Consider the following 15,042-nt stretch of genomic DNA (forward strand, 5'->3'; position numbering starts at 1 on the left):
CCTTAGATTGCAGATTGAATATTGATGGTATACATGATTCACAAACTGATCATTGCACAGTTAATTTTCAAATAATGTATCACATTATTAAAGTGCTAAGTTGTCACCATTAAAGATATAGAACTGAGGACATAGCTCAGTGCTAGAGAACTTGGAGCATGAGGCAAGCTCTGTGCTCAATGTTCTATGTGACGAAAAGAAAACTTAGAAACTCTTGAAGAAGTTTAATGTGCTTAATGTTCATTACAGAAGTGATGTCGATTATAGAACATTCTGTTGGTGTCATTCTTTGGTTGGTAGCAATGGACACCAACTTTACTTTTTTATGCAACTAAATATTTACATTTCATCAGCAACTAAAAGGAATCAATAACACTTCAGCTTAAAACATTTGGGATATTTTCTCAAGGTGAAACCATACTTGGTATTTAAAGCTATAATGTAGTTTTCTTAAGAGTATGAAATAAAGACTATAAAGGAATTTATTTACCACACTTAATTCTAATAGCCACCCTAGTAAGAAAATAGTATCCATCACATCTTATATTTAAGGAACACATTTAAATGGATTAAATTATTTAACTAATATCACCTGTAACATGGATTTTCAACATATCTCAAGATGACTTGAGCCTGAGCCTTTTGCAATTACCACTTGTCTCAAGTGAAATTGAATCCTCTTGTTTAAAAACTATATATGAGCTGGGCGGTAGTGGTGCATGCCTTTAATCCCAGCACTCGGGAGGCAGAGGCAGGCGGATCTCTGTGAGTTCAAGGCCGGGCTGGACCGATAGCCTCCAAAACAATACAGGGAAACCCTGTCTCGTAAAAACCAAATACATAAATAAATAAATAAATAAATAAATAAATAAATATAAAAACTATATATGAAAACAGCTTTAATTAACAAAAACTTCCTTTTACAAAATACAATAACATCCCCCAAAAGAATAAAGAGACCAAATAGCAATATTATGCATATAAAGTCATGCCTCTTTCTAGACATACGCATGGTAGAGAATACATGATCAAAATCACACTCACAGCTACTGAGGGTGCTATGGAGGGAGAAGTTTGGGGATCCACCATCTACAGTATAGGACCATTACCACCACAAAAGCACAAGGGAAGAGATGGGCATGAAAATGCACGGATATACACTTGGCAATAAACTATCCTGTTGTTCTTAAGGCAAGTTAATTAAGGTGATCAACCGTTTCTCTTGAAATGTTTTATGTTCTGTCAAACACTCTTCAGAGTCAAAGACACTTTCCTATTAGGTATGCTACCAGAATCAAACTAAAAAATTCAGACTTTTTTCATCTGCATCTTTTACATGCATCAGCTTGTGTGTGTGTGCGTGTGTGTGTGCTTGTGTGTACACATAAATATACATATATATTTATGCATACACACATACACATATATTCCCATGCACATGTTCATATCTAATTTTTATTGAAAGCATAAAGTCTATAAGTTCTTATGAGGCTTCTGTGGTAGGACAGTAGCTCTGTCTTCCTAGACTGCAAATCTTTATAATCTTAATTTTAACCTTCAGCTACCTCCATTTGCTTCCTTATAGGACTGAACCGTTCGAGTGATTAGCTTAGAGAATGCTTCTTCCCTACTCAATACACTGCTTACCTGGAATATACAAAGGAAATGACCACTGATATACTTGTTAACTAAAGCAACTGCAGAAATGGATGTTCTGTTACCTCTCTGTTTTTAATCTATAAAACCAGACCCTTGAAAAAATCATTTCAGGGCATGTTTTCTGGGCAGGTGTTATTCATGCTTCCTGGGTAACAATCCTCACCTACAGTGGAATATGCTCACTGTTGTCTGAGATAAAACTTTGCATTCTATTAAAGCAAAATTGCTGAGAAATATCAAAGTAGAAAATAGCTTTTCTCTAATTGACTGAATTCCAAATTTGGGAGAAATTAACAAAACCAGAATCCAAACTATTCTAATATACAGGCAATTTAGCTTTATTAGACCCTAAGTAAAAGAATGGGTTTGACACTAAATAATTAAATGTGACCATGCACCATGCAGCATAGCAACAGACCTTTCGGCTTCACATTTAAAGTCAATTTCAAGTATAATTTTAGTTGAAATATTAAATTATTTCCTTTTACTTAGTAAAAGTTTAAATACTGAAAGTAATTTCCCTTTAAAAATAGGGAGGAAATTCTCTTATAATTCCATATCTCCAAAAATTAAAAGAGGCAACCAAGGACTACATCAACAGCCCAGATTGTTTTAGGAGTTGAAGGGATTACCCTGACCAACCACTTAAAGAGAGATGTTGTTTCATGCCTGGGGCTGAAGCTTTTGTTTGTTTATAGTTCTTCTGGGGAGTACCATCAGCCTAAGTGGTATAACTTCCTGTCAGAAGTGTGGGAGTGTGTGTGTGTGTGTGTGTGTGTGTGTGTGTGAGTGTGTGATGTTAATTTAGGTAAATATAAACTAATATGATTCCTTGAGTTTTACAAAGTTACATTGTCATTGTTTGTCCCACCTTCTCCATCTCTAGTACCTTTCTCACCCATCCCTAGCTGGAGCCTCTTCCCCATTTTTCTATTTCCCACTTCTATGTCACTGCATTCTGTTATTGCCCTCTCAAATTCATCTCCACGCTGCCTACAACCCCTCTACACTCTCCTGGTTTCTGTGGTTACTCCATGTGTACACCCATATCTGAGGATTTGAAGCTAGGATCTAGAGATGAAAGGACACAAAGCATTTGTCGTTCTGGATATGGGTATCCCCACTCAATATAATCTTCTCTAGGGTCATTGATTTACCTGTAAATTATTTCATTTTTTCTTACAGCTGAATAGCGTTTTTCTGTGGGTATATACCATGTTTCCACTATCTATTCATCTGTTTAAACACATTAAGATATTTCCACTTCCTGGATATTTTGACTAAAGCAGTTATGAACATTGCTGAGCAGGCTGTCTATGGAGTCAGATGTAAAGGCTTTTGAAACTATGCCAATGAGTGGTTTGGGCTGTTTCATATGGTAGATTTACTTTTGGTCTATTGAGGATTCTTTAAACTGATTTACATGCACTTCACCAATTTGCATTCCTACCAAAAGTGAATGAGGGTCCTTCTTTCTCAAAATTTTTTCCATCATTTGTGATCAGTTGTTTTGTTTATCTTTGTCACATTAGGACTGGGGTGAGATCAAATCAAACTTCAAAGTTGCTTTATTTTGTATTTCCTTAATTGCTAAAAGTGGTGAGCATTTCTTGAAATACTTATTAGCCATTTTATTTGGCCTCTTCAGAATTCATTGTTGAGAGAGTCCTAAAAGAAAAATCCCTAGCCAATTTTTAAATTGGGTCATTTGTTTCTTTGAGATATTATAGCCTTTGGTTGCCTCTCAGGGTTGAAGGGGGCTCATATTGCTAAAGATACCTCACACTCACACTTAGTAGACAAGTGTGATTTGAGCTGCATCTGACCTGGAAGCCTCTTTCTCAATCTAGTTTCCATGGTTTCAGAAAATACTATGCAAGCTGCCATGGGAAGGAAGCAAGCAGTCCTACTCAGTTGTCAAACCTGTGAACCACAACAATGACAACCCCAGCAATATATCCATAAAGCTGCAATAAGCGGCACTTGCATGTTGATGGCAACCAACAGCTATCTAATTGGCCTTAAGACCCACTCAACAGGAGGGAAAATATGCCCGATGCTGAAAACCTAGCTACCTTCCTGTGTTTAGAGAGGCCATGGGCAATTAAAAATATACTACCATCAACTTGCTAGCCCAAAATAATTTTTACTAGATTCTAAATTTTATTCTTCATCCCTATAGAAGCCTCACTTTACAGCAAATGGAGACTATCACATAAAAACCACAATTGGACACAACTCAGAGATCAAAATACAGTGGGAAGCCAGGCCCATAGATATATCTGTATCACAACTTCAGAGAACATCGCCAAAGAGTGGGCAGAAAAATTGTAAGAACCAAAATCTCAGGAATTCTCTGGTGAAAAAATTTCGCCAGAAATCACTGAATAAACAATATCAACATGAAAATCAAATTAACATAAAAAGGGAAAAATTTCGTGGGATCCCACACCTAGAAGAAGGAGAATTAGCCTCTCCCAGGAATGGATCCCTCTCAATTGAGGTTTTTCTTGAATGCTAGTCTGTATCAAGTTGATCAAAAACCAACCAGAATAAGAATCCGTTTCAGATATATTTCAACTGACTATATTCTTCCACACAAAGTTAATGGTATCTGATGTTATGTGAAATGGGTGATTATATAAAACTAATATAATATTGGGGCTGCATAGATGGCTCAATATGAGCACTGACTGCTCTTCCAAAGGATCTGGGTTCAATTACCAGCACCCACATGACATCTCACAATTGTAATACTAGTTCTAGGGAATCTGACACCTTGACACCTTCACACAGCCATATATGCAGGCAAAACACCAATGTGCATAAATTAAAAACTAAGAATAAAATCATAATATATATATTTACATATATAAAATCAAAAAGCATAATATATGTCATTCACCTTGAGTACGTCTCCATTACTAAGAGACTTAACAAAACAAACTTTTTCTAGGATTACAGATAATCTATCTTCTGTGCATCTAACCTTTATTTCAGATATTATCTAAATTATTTATAAGTCTATGAATTAGCCTCAAAAATCTATTGAGTTTTATCCATACACAAGTAGGTCAATCTATTTTCGTTTTGGCATCTCTCTCCCATACATATGACTAAATGTAAATCTACATCAATTGATTTTCTGCGTAATAATTTAAAAATAAAAAAGAAAGTTGTTTCTAAGAAGGCAAAGTCCAGATTTTCACATTTTTCTTCTATATATGTGGCATTTAAGTTTAGCTGATTCATCACCAAGTGCTTACATTCAGAAGAGAGCCTTTTTTGGAATGCACCCACGTGTGTGTATGGTTTGTGTGTCTTGTTTGGTTTGTACCATTCCTAAGAGAGAAGCTTTGGCAGTTTGTTTAGTAGTTACCAAGAACTTGAATTTACTAGTTATTTGAGTTATTAATTTTCACAGTTACTAAGATCTACCTCAGAAAAATCAATGAACTACTCCTTTATCAAATGGCACATAATACAACTGTCTCGCAGAAACCAATTTCTTTTATAGAGCATTTAAAAACTGCAATGAAGTTACTAGCTCTAGTTTTACCAGGTAGTAAGCTTGGATCTTTAATATCTGAGCTCATAAGCAGTAATAAATAAATCATCTTTTTGAACTGGCAGTTTTAATGAATAACCCATAACAAGTCAAAAAATACCACCAAAGCAACTACACAAGCCTCATACTAAAAACAAAACTTTGACTTAAATAAATACACGTGTTAAATTACCCTTAAGGTAGCAAATACCTAAGATATCTTCAAAATATGACAAATTCATTTTGCTCACAGTTTTGGAGGTTTCAGTCCATAGTCAGTTGGTCCTGTTACTTTGGGACATGAGTTGAAACAGCACATCAGAAAGACTGTATGTAGTAGAGCAGAATCACTCACCTACTGCTCAGGTTGAAAAGATGTCAGAGGTAGGCACTGTGACATCATAATCCCCATGAGAAGCACATTTCCAAGGACCTGAACTCCAAAATTATGGCCTAACTGATAAAGTTCCATAGCTCTTCAATAACAACAAACTGGAGGCCAAGATGACAAGGGACTTTATGACCCAATCCCAAAGCTTCTGGAAAAGTTCAAGAATAGAGACTCCCAAGATCTCAGATGCAGGGTGTATCAATGAGGCAAGAAACTTTTTAATACTGCATCCCAGAAGGAGAATGAAACATGAGACTATTCTTGTGTAATAAAAAATTTAGTACATATATTTTATAGTCTTTAGATATAAAGACTTTAGATACAGTTGAGACATGAGGAGCCACAATTCTTTCAGAGAAACAAGTTATGTAAAACCCAGCTGCCACAGCTAGAGTTTTCACTTCCATGACAAAACACTATGAACAAAGACAACCTTGTGAGGGAAGGATTATTTCAGCTCACATGTCCATGCCACAGTCCATTGCAAAGGGAAATCCAGATAGGAATTTGGGAACCACAGAGGAATGCTGTTCACTGGTTTTCCATTAATATGTTGCTCAGCCTTCTTTCTTTTTAAGGTTAGAAATCCCTACTAGCTGCTAGAAGGACCCACAGTGAGATGGGCCATTCCACATCAATTATTAAAGAAGAAAATGCCCTACAGATTTGCTTACAGGCAATCTTGTCAAGGGAAGTTCTTCCCACATAGTTCTAGCTTGTGTCAAGTTAACAAAAACCAATAGAATAATGCCTAATTTCCCCTTTCTGAAATCTGAAAACATACATGTATTTAGAGGTCAAAACACAAAAAGTGGAGCTTATCTGAAAGCCAGATGCTCACAGGTCTTGCAGTGGTATGCATTTGGAACTTACGAATACTTTAGCGGCAGCTATTGACCCTAAATGCTTTGACAGATGCCCAGAAGGAGAATGAAGTTCAAGGATGTAAGAAAGACTCAACTGTAACTGATCAGATTACAACAATTGGTCAACTCTTCACTCTATATTCCCTGCAAAGGAAATATTGATATTTCTTTGGAAATAGATAAGCTAAATGGACAATTCTTTTTATATATGAATAAAATAAAGAATAAGAGGAGACACTAAAAGGAGGCATAAAGCATAGTCATTGACATTAGTACACAAAAGTAATCATTTTGCGTAATATGTTTAAGGTAATAAAGAAAAAGATACATAAAATAGATAAATTGAGATCTATAGAAAGAATCAAATGTGCCTTTGAAAACACAACAGAGTATCTATGGACAATCAATAGTCCAATGGACATGTGTAGAGGGTGACTAGTAAACTAAACTAAAGGTCAAAAGAAATGTAAGAGAATAAAGAATAGGAGATAGTGAAACAAATATATGAAGTGTGCTGGGTCTAATGAATCAATCCACTACCTGTGAGCTGACAGAGAAAAGCAAATAGGAGAGCTGTCTGTGAAGAATTACTAGTCAAGAATTTAAAGAATTTCTCATGCCAGGTATTGGTGGCGCACGCCTTTAATCCCAGCACTTGGGAGACAGAGGCAGGCAGATCTCTGTGAGTTAGAGGCCAGCCTGGACTACACAGTGAGTCCTAGGACAGCCTCCAAGACAATACAGAGAAATCCTTTCTCGAAAAACCAAAAAAAAAAAAAGGAAAAAAAGAAAAAGAATTTAAAGTATTTCTCTTGATGAAGATATGAACTCATATTTTCAAGAAGCTCTAAATTCAAGGAAGGTACAAAAAGAAAACTATATCTGGAAACATCTCACTAATGCTGAAGGAAAGTAATGAAAATGAAAAAAAAAACTCAAAATCAGTCAGACACAAGGACATATGACTTTCAAAGCAACAATAGGACTTGATAGGTTTGCAGAAAGCCTGAAAGAAATAACAAGTTAGTTTGTTGAAAAAGAAATATCACTGGGCAAAAGTTGTGCCCATCTTAAATATTCCTTAGATTACATCTATACAAAAATATTTTAGTCATACAAATGAGAAAAAAAATTAATCAGCTAATCTTCAATAACAGGTTATTAACAACTTTATAATGTGCCAGAAAAAATTAGAATAAATGAAAGGTTAAAGATATGCCACTGATTTAAAATGCTAGATGATTAAAGCATATCAAAAACTAACTTCACATTTATGTAGTTACTTTTTAAGGGAATAATTAGAAATTTAAAACTTATTGAGCTCATAAAAATCTTGAGCATATTTGCAAGATTTCTCTGTCTGTGTTTTTCAAACCACTGCCATACATGAGTGCTTGCCTCCCCCAGTGAGAAAGGCAGGGCAGAGATAATCATCTGCATTTTGTGTTAAAAGAAATGGCTTCACAGAAGAGAGCTGCAATGCTTATTTCCTACTGAGTTTGTCATTTGGGCATGATCAAGTAGGTGATAAATTAGTAATATGCAGAAGCATGTTAAGACACAAAATGTGTCCAATGTATGCTAATATATGCTAAATCAATAATGGTCACTTTTTAAAAAATTATCTCAAAATATCTATGATGTCTGCTCTTCATTGTCAATGTAACTAAACACAAACAGTTGGGCATTCCCATGAGGGATCTTTTTGATAAGATTATTTGAAGTGGGAAAACCCACCCTAAAAGTTGGTGGTACTATCTTGTGGCAGTCTAGATAAAAGGACATCTAAGGAGGAAAGAAACTTGTTATTGGCACGTTTGCCTTCACTCTTGCTGGCCAGTTCATTAGTCCTTTATCTTCTTCATTATTAAAATGGTATGACAGCCAGCTTCTTCTACATACTAATGAAGACTGGAGACCAACAGCATTCCAGACATCCTCCCAGTTTTCAGTACCAAATTCCAAACTGCTGAGACATTAGCAACAGGGGTTGAACAATTCCTTGGTTCTCAGTCCCTCCAAGAATCACCATTATTGAACTACCCAAATCATGCCACATAAGCCAAACAAATAAACCTCTTTAAACATATATTCATTCTAACAGTTCTGTTCTTATACAGAATCCTGAGTAATACAGTATCTCTAATTCTATGTGTAAAAACTCAATTAAAATTTTCTTTACTCTTATACTTTGGTTGTGAGCCTAGACTTTGATGGCCGAGCCATCTCTCCAACCAGGACTATCCATTGGGAGAAGAATAGAGAAGGAGAGCAAGAAAAGAGATACCTTAATAGAGGGAGTCATTATAGGTTTAAAGAGAAATCTGGCTCTAGGAATGTCCAGGGATCTACAAGGATGACTCCAACTAAGAATCTAAGCAATAGTGAAGAGGCTACCTTAAATGTCCTTCCCCTATAATGAGATTGATGACTACCTTAAATGCCATTATAGAGCCTTCATCTAGTTGCTGATGGAAGCAGAAGCAGAGATTCACAGCCAAGCACTGAGCCAAACTCCTAGAATCCAGTTGTAGAGAGGGAGGAGTAATGAGTAAAGGTGTAAAGAACATGCTGGGGGAACCCACAGAAACAACTGACCTGAGCAAATAGGAGCTCATGAACCCCAGTCTGACTGTTGGGGAACCAGCATAGGACTGAACCAGATCCCCCAGAACTGGGTGTTTAGTTGGGGAGCCTGAGAAGTCTATGAGGTCTCTGGCTGTGAACCAGAATTTATCCCTAATGCACAAATGGGCTTTGGGAGCCCATTCCCCATGGAGGGATACTCTCTCAGACTAGATACATGAGGGAGGTCCTAGGTCCTGTCCCAAATGATGTGACAGATTTTGATGATCCTCCATAGAAGGCCTCATCCTCCCTGGGGAGTGGATAGGAGCTGCAATGGGGGTGTCAGTGGGGGGGCATGGGAGGATGGAAGGGAGAAGGAACTGGGATTGGTATGTAAAATATGATTGTTTTTAATTTAAATAATGATTTTTTTTAAACTTGACAAAAGAGTGCCTAGTAACACTCAGTCCATGAAGGAATAGGCTGTTAAATTCACCTAAAGTGTTCTTATTAATAAAGTATGATTGTGTACATCAAAAAAAATTCTTTACTCTCACTAAAATTTTCTTTAACTTGGGTTACTGATATTGTTCAGTGGGTAGAGGCATTTACTGCTAAGCCTGACAACCTGAGTTCAATCCCAAGGACCCATATTGTGAACTTAGAGAACCATCTCCACAAGGTGTCTTTTAAACTCCCCACCCATACTTTGACATATGTTCCCAGGCAGGCACGCAGGCACATGTACACACACGCACAGAAACAGACAGACAGACACTAAATAAATATGATTAAAAATAAAAATACACTTGTCAATATTTAAACAATCCTGTAACTACTGACTCTTGCTCTGATTTTGTAATTGCAGAAGAAACTATGGTACTAAAACTTTTCAACAATATTTAAGTAGCTAATATCCATATCAAACAATATCCACAACAACACTCATTGTGTTTTGTGACCCATAATCACCCTTCAACTACAAAAGATATATTCATGGAAAGACCACAAGATAACCTTCTGATTGGTTTCAAAATGTAAATTTATCTGAAGGCAAGCAAAAGAAATTTCAGATCCTGGAGATGCTAAAGTATCTGTTAAAACAACCAGCTAGAAAAATGAAAGCAAGTTAAACTACCATGACCTCTGTCCTGCCTATAAGCTCTTCTTGGAAACCTTCCAGTATTCTGACATAATGTTTGTAAAGGGAGAAGACCCAATCTGAACACAGGTAGTACTGTGCCATCAGCTCAGGGCCCAGATTGAATAAAAGTAAAAAGAGAAGAAAGCCCGATGAGCAGAAACCTTTCTCCACTTCCTGTTGGCTTGATGTAGCCAGCCCTGTCAATTGTGCCCCAACTCTGAGTCATCCTGGCTACCATGCCTCCTCCACCATGATGGACTGTGGTCCTCTGTACCACGAGCTGAAATGAACCTCTGCTCACTTTAGTTGCTTTTTATCAAGCACTTAATCAAAGCAAGCAAGAGAAGAGTAATTAACACCGTGCTCTTCCTGATGAAGTCTGCGCATCACTAGCTAAGCTCTGAGCAACACGTTCTGGCTTGGTTTGTGTCTATAATAATTCCCCCCCTTCCTTTTCTATGGCAAAGTCCTTGTGTGGTAAGACAGCCAACATATTTGTGAGTATATCAAAGAATTTTAGGGAAATAGTCTCCAGTTCAAAGACTCTATTTTAGCCATTGTACTTTTTAAAAATAATATTGTACCTTCTAACAAATATATGATATTCAACTAGGGGACACTTACATATTGTGAAGACTTTCCTTATGTATTCCACTACACTGACAGTAAGATGCTGAAACATTTTTAGACTTTTTTGGGGGGGAGCAAGTAAAATATTTTTGAAGTATTTTAGATGTGAAATAAAATCTATTCTCAGTCATATATTTTTATTAACCTGAAAATGGCTCAATCTTATTTTTAAAGACAGTATCACTTGTGAAAAATGACTCAAATGTCACAAATTGTTCTGCTTGTCATTGCAGGCTTGTTGAGAATTGTGTGTGTGTGTGAGTGTGTGTGTGTGTGTGTGTGTGTGTGTGTGTGTGTGCCTGCTTCAGGTCAATACATATATTTGTGTGTAGCCCCTTATAGAACAACACCCGTAGACCCTATGTTTTCTGGGCTAGTTCAAAGAGTGTCTGCTATCACACTACCAGAGGGAAATAGTCAACAAGCGCAACAGGCATTCAGAAACCTTATCATAGAGTCCAATATGCTTTACAGTACAGACATTTGTAAAAAGTTAGGAAAAAACCTTTTAAGAAACAGAACCTTTGTGACAAGAAGTCAACACGCAAGCAAGGCAATAAACATTCTTTTTGAATTACAGAGAAAAAGTGTTGTTGCCAATCTCAGGAGTCCTGGATAAAGGCATGCTCTCTTTGGTCAAGTTATCTGTCTCTACACATAGCTTCATATAATCAAACACTTTGTGCACCTCTCAGATGAGATGAGCTTGTGAAACCCAGAATGTGCTTTCCTCAATCAAAATAGAACTCATGGTAGCCTTCCTAGTTCTGTGACTCATGTTTATAAATATGAGTCCTGGTAGCTCAGATCTCTCTTCTTTCCCAGTACACTCATTATTCCATATTTCCTATCCTCTCTGCCTTGAAAGGAACACAAACTATCAGGAGGAAAATCATTAATGAAGAAATAGGTTTTGACCCTCTGTCTTAGAAGACCTTCATTAAGACAAGCTATCTTTAAAGACAAAAATCTAAAGGAAAACATTAAGCTTTATACAGAGAAAATAAAATTATCTTTGAATTATAACTGGCATTGCCTTACTCTTGAATACCGTCATTGTCTTAGGGAACCCACACTGAACTTGTATACCTAACATCGTTTTAATGATCAGTGCTTATTCCACTAATCTAGGAATGTGAATTAAATGTTTTTTTAATCTGTCTGATCGTAGGGATTGGAAACCCGTTCTTTTACAAGCAGACTCAAAGTACCAAGATTTTTATTTATTTCTATCTTTATCACAAGGTGGCTGGTGGCAGGTTGGCATGAACACAATTGTTTCTATGGATAGCACCATTTCCTTGTGATGCGAAAATTGGACTCTTCCCAAACAGCAGGAATTCACAGATAAAGCATGTGTCCCCTGGGCAAGACGCCAGCAAGCTTGGGTATTGGTATTCTGACGCACAGGGTGCTACTCTCAACTAAGGCACTTGAGCAGTTTCTGAATTGCTTCAAGAACACAAGCTGCACGATAGTAAAGATAATGATGTTTAGCCTGTTTATCAAACAAATCTTTTCCATAGCAACAAAAGAAATTGTCAAGAAAACCTGGTGCTGTCCAACTGCACATTGGACATGGCTCTGTTTCCATCCACTCACCACAAACAATACCCCTAAGAAGCGCATCAGAAAGGACAAAAACATCAAGAGCCATTCTCCCATTCTCTGTAAGTTTGCTATTTCCCTTGTAATACTTGGTATAAAACTTGGGCATCCCTCTGCCTTCATCATCCACTTCACTTCCTTGAGCTCCACACCTGGATAACTGCGACACTCACCCTTGAGCGCTGGACCCTTCCTGTGTCCAAAGTCCCAGCTCTCCACTTCCCCTGCTGCAGGAACACAGTGGCACCTCTCATCCAGTCGGGCTGGGGCAGAGAACCAGGACTGAACCCAACAGTTGCAGAGAGTCTGATTCAGATTTGAGCGCATCCACGTTAAACCCAAGACAAAGGCTGCACTGATTCTTTCTTGGTGCGCGCCCTTCCCTGAGTAACCGGTACTGGCTTTCTCTCTCAAGCCCACCCTATGAGCATTTGAGCCTGGGAAGTCACTGACAGGAATTGCTTTCAGAGGGGTGCGGCCGCGGGTGTAAACAGTGCTTACTTGTAATCCACCAAGGGTCTACTAAGGGAACTACCCCTGCAGCTCCGGGCTGGGGAAGCCTAGCGGGAGAGTCTGGCTCTAGAATCTTGGGTACCCATCTCAACAGGGGAGCAGGACCTCCCTCGCAGAACCCACCTGGGCAAAGGCACCTGCTGCCTGCGCTCCAAGATAGTGTTGTGCCAGGTCTTGAGCTCTGGGGCAGGGACAAACCTCCCAGGACCACAAGCCAAAGAGAGTGTGGACTCTGCCCGCGGTTGATCAAATGGTCTTTGCCATCACTCACCGGGGAGGGTGAAGTAGCTCAGGCGGCCGGCAGGCTGCGCGCAGCCGGCATCCCAGGGCAGTCGCATCCTCCCATCCTTTGTCAGTGACTGGTGGTGCACTCCTCCACAGCTCAAAAACGTGCAGTCGGGTGGCAGGCAGCCCGGCTCTGGCTCCGCTCCCCAGCCCTCTTCCCTCCTCTGAGCCTCCTCCCCTTCTCTGTCCCCCTCCACCAGCGGCACTCACTGGGCTCCCATGATGTCATCCAGTGGAAATCTGCCATGCTCAAAAACTGGAATAATCCAGCGCTCAAGCGGGGAAAGCAGAACAGGCAGAAGATGCAGCAGAGGCTTTCGGAGTTCTCAGAATGTAATGTGGACCCCATTATTTAGCTGGAGTCAAGGACAGGACAGAGCAGGGACTTCATGGGGGGTGGTGCACAGTGCACACAGAGCCTAGAAAACACAGTGTTTGCTGCTCTGAGGATTCTTATGTGAGTATCTAAATTAGCAGCAAAAGAAAAGGGTAAGGGAAAGTTTTGTTGTCGTTTTTGTTGTTGGTGTTCTCCTTTTGACTTCTTAGGAGCCACGTTTCTGTGATGATTCTTGTGCTGCAGGCAAGAGAATGAAGAGAACCTCCAGGAATACAGGAAAGTTCAGTGCGTCTTTTCAGTGCCTGCCTTGGCGATGTGCAGCTAAAATTAAGAGGTGATAAAGGGTAGATGATGTGCGACATGTACACTCTAAAACTGTTGCTCTGGGATTGGAAGCCACCGGAATTCCTAGGTATCTTAGTAATGCTCTCCTCACATACAATACCAAATACTAGGGCTGCCTCCCTGGCTTCACTAAAGGAGGGAAACATCAAGGAGGGAAACAAGTCATAGGACCTTTAATAAAAAGGTATGATGCCAGCTCCTACCTCTAATAGAAGTCCCATTAGAGGAATCGGATCAAATAGCCTTAATACTTTCAAAGTTTCACTAGTACTGATACATATGCACAGCCTACAATCTGAGATCCAGGCTTATATGAGTCTAGAACAACTGTAGTTCAGAAACTCTTGCTTTTAAATACCAAAGTCCCTGGTGCTGGAGACATGCCTAGGGGTTAAGAGCACTTTCTGTTCTCGTGTGTGATCTGGGTACAGATTCCTAGCACCCACAGCAGAAGACTGAGTATCCTCCACAACTACATTTCCCAGGGATCTAATACCCTCTTTTGGCCTCTTCCAGCACCTGAACACACATGATTCTCAAACATGTAATCAGGTCCACACATATACTCATAAAATAAAATGATAACTCCTAACAAAACAAATGCCAGGCCCCAACATTGGCAGGTTTGTGCCTCCAGTAACCTGTTGACTTTCTCAAGATGTCCTGCCACGTCTCATCCCCAGATGAGATTGGGCTACAGCAGCAGTCAGTGTTGACAGTGAAAGTGTTCCTCCAATGCCTGGGCCAGCATCCAGACTCTATTCTGTAGAGCTACACCTGCTGGGGTAGCACTTACTACAAATGTGGGGACAGTTAAAACCTCAGTCTTTTTGTAAAGAGAAAGAGGACTACTCATAGCAGTAACTGTAGCAACAACACTGAAGCCTAGTCACCAGATCAGATAGGCTTGTTCATGCACTAGGGAATAGTGAAATCCAGTAGGGCTTCTTCCAGGGAAAGAGCGTAAATTACCTGTGAAAAGCTAGACTGATGTTGTAGCAATAGCTTAGTGACTGCTCTTGGCAAAGGAACTGGTTCAGTTCCAAGCACTCACAACTACCTGTAACTCCAGCTCCAGGCTACTCAGTGACCACTTCCTACCCTCAGAGGTACTAGGTATTCACATGTATACATATGTACATACATGCA

At 39.0% G+C, this 15,042-nt stretch overlaps 1 protein-coding gene across 4 annotated transcripts in view; it reads right to left on the minus strand.

Annotated features, from left to right (window-relative positions):
* The window catches only part of Marchf1 (membrane associated ring-CH-type finger 1), a 789,032-nt gene extending 775,673 nt beyond the window's left edge, over nucleotides 1-13,359 (minus strand). The window contains exons 1-2 of one of the 4 annotated variants that reach the window (XM_040742224.1): nucleotides 13,198-13,359; nucleotides 12,587-12,676 (exon numbers count right to left, since the gene is read on the minus strand). The gene's annotated coding sequence lies outside the window, so the exon portion shown is untranslated. Of the gene's footprint in view, nucleotides 1-12,586 lie in introns of all 4 variants that reach the window. The other 3 variants (XM_040742223.1, XM_040742222.1, XM_040742228.1) reach the window with 3 other exon arrangements.
* Between the last annotated feature and the right edge of the window lie 1,683 nt (nucleotides 13,360-15,042).

Source organism: Mesocricetus auratus, unplaced genomic scaffold, assembly GCF_017639785.1.
Source record: "Mesocricetus auratus isolate SY011 unplaced genomic scaffold, BCM_Maur_2.0 Super-Scaffold_6731, whole genome shotgun sequence".
NCBI lineage: Eukaryota > Metazoa > Chordata > Mammalia > Rodentia > Cricetidae > Mesocricetus > Mesocricetus auratus.